This window comes from Leptonychotes weddellii, chromosome 5 (assembly GCF_054177405.1).
Source record: "Leptonychotes weddellii isolate Sample4059 chromosome 5, ASM5417740v2, whole genome shotgun sequence".
Classification (NCBI taxonomy): domain Eukaryota; kingdom Metazoa; phylum Chordata; class Mammalia; order Carnivora; family Phocidae; genus Leptonychotes; species Leptonychotes weddellii.
In genome coordinates this window covers 123,638,989-123,647,950 of record NC_138373.1, presented here as the reverse complement: position 1 = coordinate 123,647,950, position 8,962 = coordinate 123,638,989, and the positions used below count along the sequence as shown (strand labels likewise).

The 8,962-nt window shown below is 36.7% G+C and overlaps 1 pseudogene; it reads right to left on the bottom strand.

The window, feature by feature from the left end:
- Positions 1-407: 407 nt before the first annotated feature.
- On the bottom strand, positions 408-992 carry LOC102732366 (peroxiredoxin-2 pseudogene; annotated as a pseudogene).
- Between the last annotated feature and the right edge of the window lie 7,970 nt (positions 993-8,962).

Genomic DNA, 8,962 nt, shown 5'->3' with positions numbered 1-8,962 from the left:
GGATGGGTGAAATAGATAAAGGGGATTAAAAGAACACTTATCTTGATGAGCACTGAGACGTGTATAGAATTGTTGAATGGTTACACTGTACACCTGAAACTAATATCACTCTACGTGTTCATTATCTATCTATCATCTATCTATCTATCTATCATCTATCTATCTATCTATCTATCATGCCTGTCCTAATTTTTTATTTGTCACCTCTAGGCCTGTGCCCAGCTAGGTGGGCTCTAGGGAAGGGGTCACCATTCCCCAGCTCCCGCCTGGGAGAATGAGAAGGCCTTGCCCTTAGCCTCCCAGGGTTAGGGATTGAAGGGGCAGGTGTAGCCTTTCCTGCGCCAGCATGGGGTGTACAGGTAAAGGCACAGGTGGGGGCCTAGAGCCCAAGCTTTCCACCTGTCAGCCTAGTTGTGTTTGGAGAAGTATCTTGCTATCATTCACAGTGGGCTTGATTGTGTCGCTGCCTGGCTTGCATCTAGCGGGACAGATTTCCTAATGCTCATCTGTGTACTGAAAGTCCTGGACCAGCTACAGAGCTGCGTCCATGGAGCACCCACAGGCAAATCATTGACAGTGATCAAGGGCACCCTTGCCATGGATGATAAAGACGCCCCTGTAGGCAATGCCCTCATCTTCCTTCAGCACACCATAATCTTGGGACAAGCCTCTGGTTACATCAGCCATCAGGGGCATGTTCAGGGGGTCCAAGCCTCCTTCCTTCTCGGGAGTGTTGATCCAAGCGAAGTGGGTGAACTGAGAGTAGACAAAGACCCCAGCAGCTACCAGCCTAGCTTGCCAATGTCCTCAGCATGTTCTCTGAAAGCGATCTCTTTGGGGCAGACAAGAGGTGATGTCCAGTCCGTAGAAAAAGAGGACTCAAGTATTTGCCTCTGTAGTCAGAAAGCTTCACTTCCTTGAAGGTGCCATCCACCACAGAGGTGGCTGGAAGTCTGGGGTGGGCTTTCCCTGTGCATGTTGCCCGAGGCCATGACAAAGCGTGAGCCAGGGCGGGACTCACTGACTAGCAGACAGGGGAACATGCATTTCAACACCCCATTATACTTCAATTAAAAAAAAAATAAAAAAGGAAAAAAATGCTTCCTATCCTACAAGTCATTCTTTTGTTAACACTGTATATGTATTAACACAAGCCATCTTTTTCTATTTTTACACCATCTTTTTTTTTTTAAATAAGGAAAGCATGGATCTTGAGTCATTCTCAGGAAACTCTTGCATAACTCCTCAAGTTAATGCCTATTGGCTCATAAGCAGTATCTATAATAACTGAATTATTTTAGAAATTATGTCCAGTTACTACACTTTTAAATGAATTTTGTTTTCTAGGTACCTCTGAGTAAAAGCTTTCACAACTGTAGTCTGATTTCCATGGATAGAATACAACCACTATTTGTTTTAACTAATTCTCCACAGCTGACGTCTTTTGCACTGGAGAACTTAAGAAATATCAAAAGACTTAGTGTTTCAATTAGACTCTGTTATTCCTTATCCCTCGTTGGCTATAAAGGACACAGTGTTGCTGCTGTCACCTTAACCCAGGGATACCTCTCCTCAGGGCTCCCAGTTTATTCACTGTTTTGTTTGCTCGTTTTAGAATGAGCGGTTTAAGTGTCTGTCTCCCTCAAAGAAGGGGTAAATCTGATTTACCTTAGTACCATTTGTGCCTATTCCAGTGCCTAAAACCTAGTAGGCACCCAATATATGCAAATTAAAGGAAGATTGGCTGAAAAAACAGATGATGTAATTTTTACTATCTAGCGTGCCACTCAATGTTACGGTGTGTTCTATTAATAGCTTTTGACTCAGAAATATCCAAACTAATTTATTTTACATAGAAAGTGAAACACTTAAATTATCACCAAGTAAGATGAAAAAAGATCAACATTTATAAATTTATCATGCAAGGCATGTTGGGATCAAGATGGTAAAGTCAGGGAACTCTACATAGTTGACATGAGCCTCCACCAGCACACAAAGAAACAGCTCTAATCCCAAAGAATAAAGGCTACCATATTATGTAAAATACCAAGCATCCTAGGTATACCCTGGAGCTCACACCCACAGTTTCTGGTTAGATGAAAAAATGCAATCCCAAGAGGCATTATTGGGATGAAGTAATTATTGTAGAAAGAGAGTAGTCAGTTTTAAAGGCTGTCAAATTTCCTGCCCCAGGATCACCTTTAGTACGTCAGAGTTTAGGTTCATGTTGGCAACAGATCTCAACTTCAACTGTACCTTAGGAAGGAGGGAAAAGAAAAGGGAGAAAGATGGCATTACTGAATACTATTTTCTAGGCATTTCATTGAATGCTCACACATACATTATTTATTTATCCAATACATGTTTAGTGGATGTCTAGTTGTGTGATGCATCATTTTAGGTGCAAAGCAGAAATAGAGGCGAGTATAAAGTCCAGGGAAGGAGATGTAGAATTATATATAAAATAATAAGACATTTTAGGTACAATTTGTTCTATGAGAACATAGGACTCCCAACCTGGACATGACGGCAATGGGAAAGCTTCCAGTGGAGAAAGCAGATTCTAAGCTGAGGACTGGAGGTCAGCCAGAAGATTTCCAAAGAAAGAAAAACATGGCAGCTCAATGTATTTCTTTTATAAGCCACGTTGTTCACTTTGGACTGGAGAATTTGAGAACCACTGTCAATTTTCATGTGTCATTTTGACAGTGTCTTAAAGAAGGATTTATTTATTTTAGAGAGGGAGTGAGAGAGCACGTGCGAGCAAGAGAGGGAAAGAATCTCAAACAGACTCCCCCAGAGTGCAGAGCTCGATCATATGACTCTGAGACCATGACCTGAGCCAAAATCGGGAGATGGACACATAACAGACTGAGCCACCCAGGCACCCCTGACAATGTCTTATATGAACATCCTTCCTTTTGGTAGAATTCCCAAAAGGAAGGTATAGAGATATTCCTTCCCCCAAGCCCTGGAACTCAGGGTCGAACTCAGTTAATCAGAGAAAACTGTGCTGTAACATAGTCCTGGCCACATTTGGTTGCTCTCATTTGCAACCCAATTCCCTGATAATTCAGTCTTTAAAGGATTATAAGCAGAAAAGTGGCAAACGGAGGTTTTCAGTTTAGGACAATTTGTCTAGCTGTGGAGTTTATAACATGAAGGAGGGTGGCTAGTCCAGGAGTTTAGTTCTGGGAGTCTGCAATCGGCCAAACTAGAGATGCTGATGGCCACCTAGAGTGGTAGCACTGGGCAAGGAGAATAGCCAGTGGCCCTGAGGGACATTGATGGAGAGCTTACAAATATGAAGGAGTTAGGGAGGAGGAAAAACGGTGGATTTCTTCATTCCCATGAAAAACACTTACTGGCCAACTTCTGAATACACATTATGGTATATAGGCAACTATGTGGAAGAAATAATAGAGGTGCAATAGTTAGGATTTAAATAAGCAAAAACCTTTTTCGAAGTGACTTAAACAATAAGGAATTTTATGACTCATTTAGCTGAGAGTTCAGAGATAAGATTATTGATTTAATCTAGTAGCTCAAGTTAAATCTCCCTCATATTTGCTTGACTATTTCGTCCTATTTCTGTGCCTTTTCTTACTGGGAGGTATGAATAGGATTAGAGCAGTTTGTAGCCACAAATGTGTACCCCAAAATGCTTGGAAATAACAGGCCACCTCTTTTTGTATCTATCTTTTAAGGGGAAGTCTGTATTTTCCAACAGATCCAGAAAACTCCCCCTTCATCACTGTTGTATATTAGGGCACATGTCCATTCATGAAATAATTATTGTTGCTAGAAATTACATGTGTGACAGGCTTAGGCATGGGTTCCTCTAACAAGATTAAGGAAAAAAATATATATATACTAGTAATAAAAAGAGGGTAAAAATAAACAGCATTAACAATTTCAGGGGACAAGATGGTGATAGAACATTAGAGATTTTTTTTTATCACAAGGGAATATTACAAATTACTTTATGCCAATATGTTTGAAAAGATAGATAAAATGGGCAATTTTGTATAAAAAATAAGTTACTAAAATTGATTTAATAAATAGAAAAATTGAATAGACCAGCAGCCATTAAAAAACTGAATTAGGGGGTGCCTGGGTGGCTCAGTCGGTTAAGTGTCTGCCTTTGGCTCAGGTCATGATTCCAGGGTCCTGGGATCCAGTCCTGCATTGGGCTTCCTGCTCAGTGGGGAGTCTGCTTCTCTCTCTGCCCCTACCCGCTGCTTGTGCTCTCTCTCAAATAAATAAAATCTTTAAAAAAAAAAATTTTAGTAATCCTTATACTACCAAATTATTTTAGAAACAAAAAAAAATGTGGAAAATTACATTACTCATTTTATGAATCTAATATAGAATATATGGGAATTAGGCAATGGTATAAAAATCAAATTATAGTTAAACCTCACCTTTCAAAAAACATGAAGAAATAAAAAGAAAACAGGAATCAAATTTAACCCAGTGTAGTATTTAAAAAGAAGTCAAAAAATACCAAAAATGTTTATTCCAGGAATGCAAGGTTGGGACAATGCATTTTAAAAAAAATTACCAATTCAATATAAAACGTGGATCTATTAATTCAAAGATCATATGATGGAGAAAAAATGGGTACAGAAAAACCTCATTTGAAAAATACAGCACCCATTTATTTAAAAAGCAATTTAAGCGTCAATGGGAACATATTTACCTGATAAAGTGCTACCAAAAATCTATAGGAATATTATTCATAAAAGTAAAATGTAAGAATTTTTCCTACCAATGTGAGAAATAAAACAAGCATTTTATTAAAATTCAGTGATTGAACATTGCATGGGGTGTCCTGGCCAATATTATAACTCAAGAAAAACAAATACGAAGCATACAAATTTTAAAAAGAAGACACAAAATAGTTGCTATTTACATAGAACATCCAAGACAGTCTTAGACAGCATTCTATCAAATGGAGAGTTTAGTAAGTTTGCTGGATACAAAATCAACATACTAAAATCATTAGAATTCTTATAAGTAAGCAAATTATAAAATGCTATGCAAGACATAAGCATTCACAGTAGCAATGCAAATTATATCTACCTTTAGTACCTGATAGGAATAAATTTAATGAAAATTGTGTGAGACACTCAAAGAAAAAAATATAAAATATTAAAGTACACAAAGGTGGATAAGTGGATAGATAGATCAGATTCATATTTATACAGAAAGCAGAACATGTCCATCTTGGCCAATTTTGGGTGATGGGCACAATGGTATTTGTTATCCTACTTATTATACCTTGCTGCATTTTTTTTTTAACTTTTCAAAACAAAAACAAATCAATTAAAGGAGTTTCATGTTTCTGAAGAGAAAAATATATTCTACTACATGAATTAATAACATAAATTTCCTACCAATGCTTTTCATAAATAAAATTTTGACCCAAGGGTTTTATTCCTAGAACCAAGGCAGAAATGTTTCATAGAGTGTCCGCCTAAGAACATTTGCTGTTTGAAACCAGGAAACATGAAAGTCTATTCAAAAGTTTATAAAAAGTAGTATGATAAGATTAAAATCTTAAATAAAAACTACCAAAATGATTTTCTGCTCCCATTTTCATTAAAATGATTATGTCAATATAGAGTCTCAAGATAAGTATATGATAAAATTGTGATACTCTTCACTCATTCAGAAAGCAATCAAATAAGCTAATGTGGCTGAAAAGTGTTTATGAAGCAAAGTTAGGTAAATTTTGAGGAAAATAATATTTTTCAAGTTTTTTCCAATGTATTTTTTAACAGTCTCGATTTTATTCATAAGTATTACATTCATTTCTGCAAAGACACTAAATCATACATATCTTCTATCTGAAAGTTGTATTAACACCTTTCAGCATATCCATAAAACAGGATTATTTTTTCCAGGAGAATTAGTGAAGGATATTTTTCTCATCCTAGATCTGATTATTAGATATTTGACACTTTGGGATGATTTAAATTACTTTCGATGAGCTCAAGATACAGTTTTATCACATTGCTTCCTTAAACCAAGAGGAGAGAAAATTTCTATTAGTTTTATCTTCTCACCAAGACTAGACTAAACTAAAATGGGAATAAAATTAATTTTTTAAACCAAAAAATTTATATTTTGGGGTCAAATACTAGCATGTATGGGAACCTTGAATTTAGTTGTTCTCCTCATAAGAGCTGGGAATTTGGGAAATATTTGGTGGTTAAATAAAGGGTCCAGACAGCTTCATAGCAATGAACTATATAAATCCTGAATGTTTTCCTGCCCAAATATGTACTGCTATTGTCCCAACTGTTAAAATTCTACACATGATTAAAATCCAATTTAAATTTTATTGTTTCTTAATGTTTTCCCAATTGATTAAAATTAGATATGATCTCTGCCCAAAAGCTGATTTGGGGGTTTGTGTGAACTATGCTTGGCATAGCATTCTGCTCGATTTGGAGAGGAACATTCAGATAGATCATCTGGGTCACGCCTCTTTCCAATGAATAAATGATTTCCTTACATAACAATGCTGGCAAATAGGCCAGCTTCTGCTAAACACTGCTTAGTGCTTACAGACTTCCGCAGATACTTGACATGGCCGCAGATACTTCACAATCTAATACCCAATATCACTACCTCCCTTTCTCCTTACCCAAACCGGAAAGCAAAGTGTCATAAAAAATAAATCCAAATTTAGATAAAGAGAGACTTTATTTAGGAGAAAGACTATAGCATTAGGAAGAACTCATTGATCTCAGAAATCTAGAAGCATCTCAAAATCAAACAGGAAAAAGGTTTTTCTTGTAGAGGGAGAGGTAAGCAGTAAGTAAAGAAAGTTAGCAAAAGAATGCAGCGTAAGCAGACTGCATATTTTTTGTGGTTTGACAGAGAATGTCTTGCTTTGGTCAGCTACCTCTCAGCCTAAGCTAATAGGCTGGAGAGTTCTGCATTTTAGTGATTGCTTAGGGGACAAGCTGACATTCTCTGAAGAAGAGAGAAGCCTGACTATAGTTTGGCTGAAACAAAGCAAAGATTTAGAAATTGTGATTGCTAGGTGAGAAACAATAACCTGTATCTGGAAGGTGTTTTTATGATATTGTCCTGGCTATTGAGATGCAAACAGATTATTTCTGCTTTTGTTCTCTGGATAAAAAGGGACCCACTTGGCTGACACACATCTTTTGCAGACATGATGCCCTACAAGTAGAAGAGCAATCCAACGAATCTTAAGGAAGAAAGCTACAAATGATGAGACAGAAGGAGCCTGGGGCACCTGGGTGGCTGAGTCAGTTCAGAGGCTGCCTTTGGCTCAGGTCCTGATCTCGGGGCTTTGGGATTGAGCCACAAGGGAGCCTGCTTTTCCCACTCCCCCTGCTTGTGCTCTCTCTCTCCCTCTCTCTCAAATAAATAAATAAAATCTTTAAAAAAAAAAAGGAGCCAGATCACTTGGCATCAAGTCAGCATAAATGTCTAGATTGAGACTTCTTGTTGCAAAAATAAATAAATAAAATGCTGTTAGGTTAAGTAACAGTAGTCCAATTTTTGTTACTTGCAGCCAAACACAACCTTAGCTGATAGGAAACACATATTTAATAATCTACTCTAAACTTTTCACCAAAAATCTACATTAATGTATTCTTCTTTAAGATACCTAAAATCTCCATTGTACTTTTCTTGAAAAAGTTTTCACATTTACAAATCCCTAGTCCTGTGGATTTGCAATGATTTTTCATACTTATTTTCAAAAATGAAATGGAAGTAAACAAATATATATCTTTACAAGAAGCCAAATGTTAATGTTAGTGTGTGTGTGTATACATATACATATATATATATGTTTTCAGTTTGCCAGTGCCTATGCAGTAAATACTCCATAAATATTTTTGAGTAATTGCATGAAATTTCGAATTCTGACAAATTATAAACATTAAGAGGACTTGGAAAGCTTTTTTAGTTTTAGTGACATTTCAAAACATCACCACTGTGCTAATAGCTACCTGACAAGAATTAACTAAAACTAAATATGGTTATCTTTCTGAAAGTCTTTTTTAAAGTTATTTCAATTGCATTAGAGAAGTACAATATTTAAAGAAATCCTGTGGTGAAACCTTTTTACAAATGTAATGTCTCCCTTGCCCATAATTTATCTGCTGGGTTTTTATATTGTTTTAAGCAGAAATTGGAAGACAGTAACACTTGCTATAGTCCATTATATAAGCGTGAACCAGGATGTCAGCAGTTTAAATAGTTGTCAGGGATATAGAGGAGAAGCAAAGGCTAGCTCAGGAAAAAAAGCCAAAACTCTTCCAATCAAGAATTCTACTAAATGAGGTGATCTTATCTGGAAGCAGCTTGATTCTACCAACCGGTTTTGCTGAGTGGGGGTCTAGGTGTCACTTTATGGTCTATGTAATGTTCATCTCCTAAGTAAATCTGTATCTCTTGGTTTACTAAGACCTTCATTGTATGTATAAAGTTTCAAATTTTGAAGCTCACAAATTCCCTTCTATCAGATCCATGTGCATTTGGGGGTGATCAGAGTTCTGGCAGATATAAGATCTGATTGAAGCCTTGAAGCTGCCTAACATGGAGTCCTCTAGGATCTGTGGACAATTAGAAAGCAAAGACCAATAAAAAAGTCACGGGGATGAAAAGTACAGCACAGGGACTATAATCAATAATATTATAATCACTTCAGTGACAGGATGGTAACTACACTTATCGTGGTGAGCATTTTGTAATATACATAATGGTCAAATCACTATACTATACACCTGAAACTAATATTATATGTCAACTGTAGTTCAATTAAAAAGAAAAAAAAAAGAGATGCTCTACCCCCCCATCAGGCCATTTGATTTGCTTTGGCCAATGTAAGTGAAACTGACACATGGCATTTTTTGAGCAAAATATTAGGATCCCTCATGAGGCTCTGCCATTTCTCATTTCTATTTTTGTC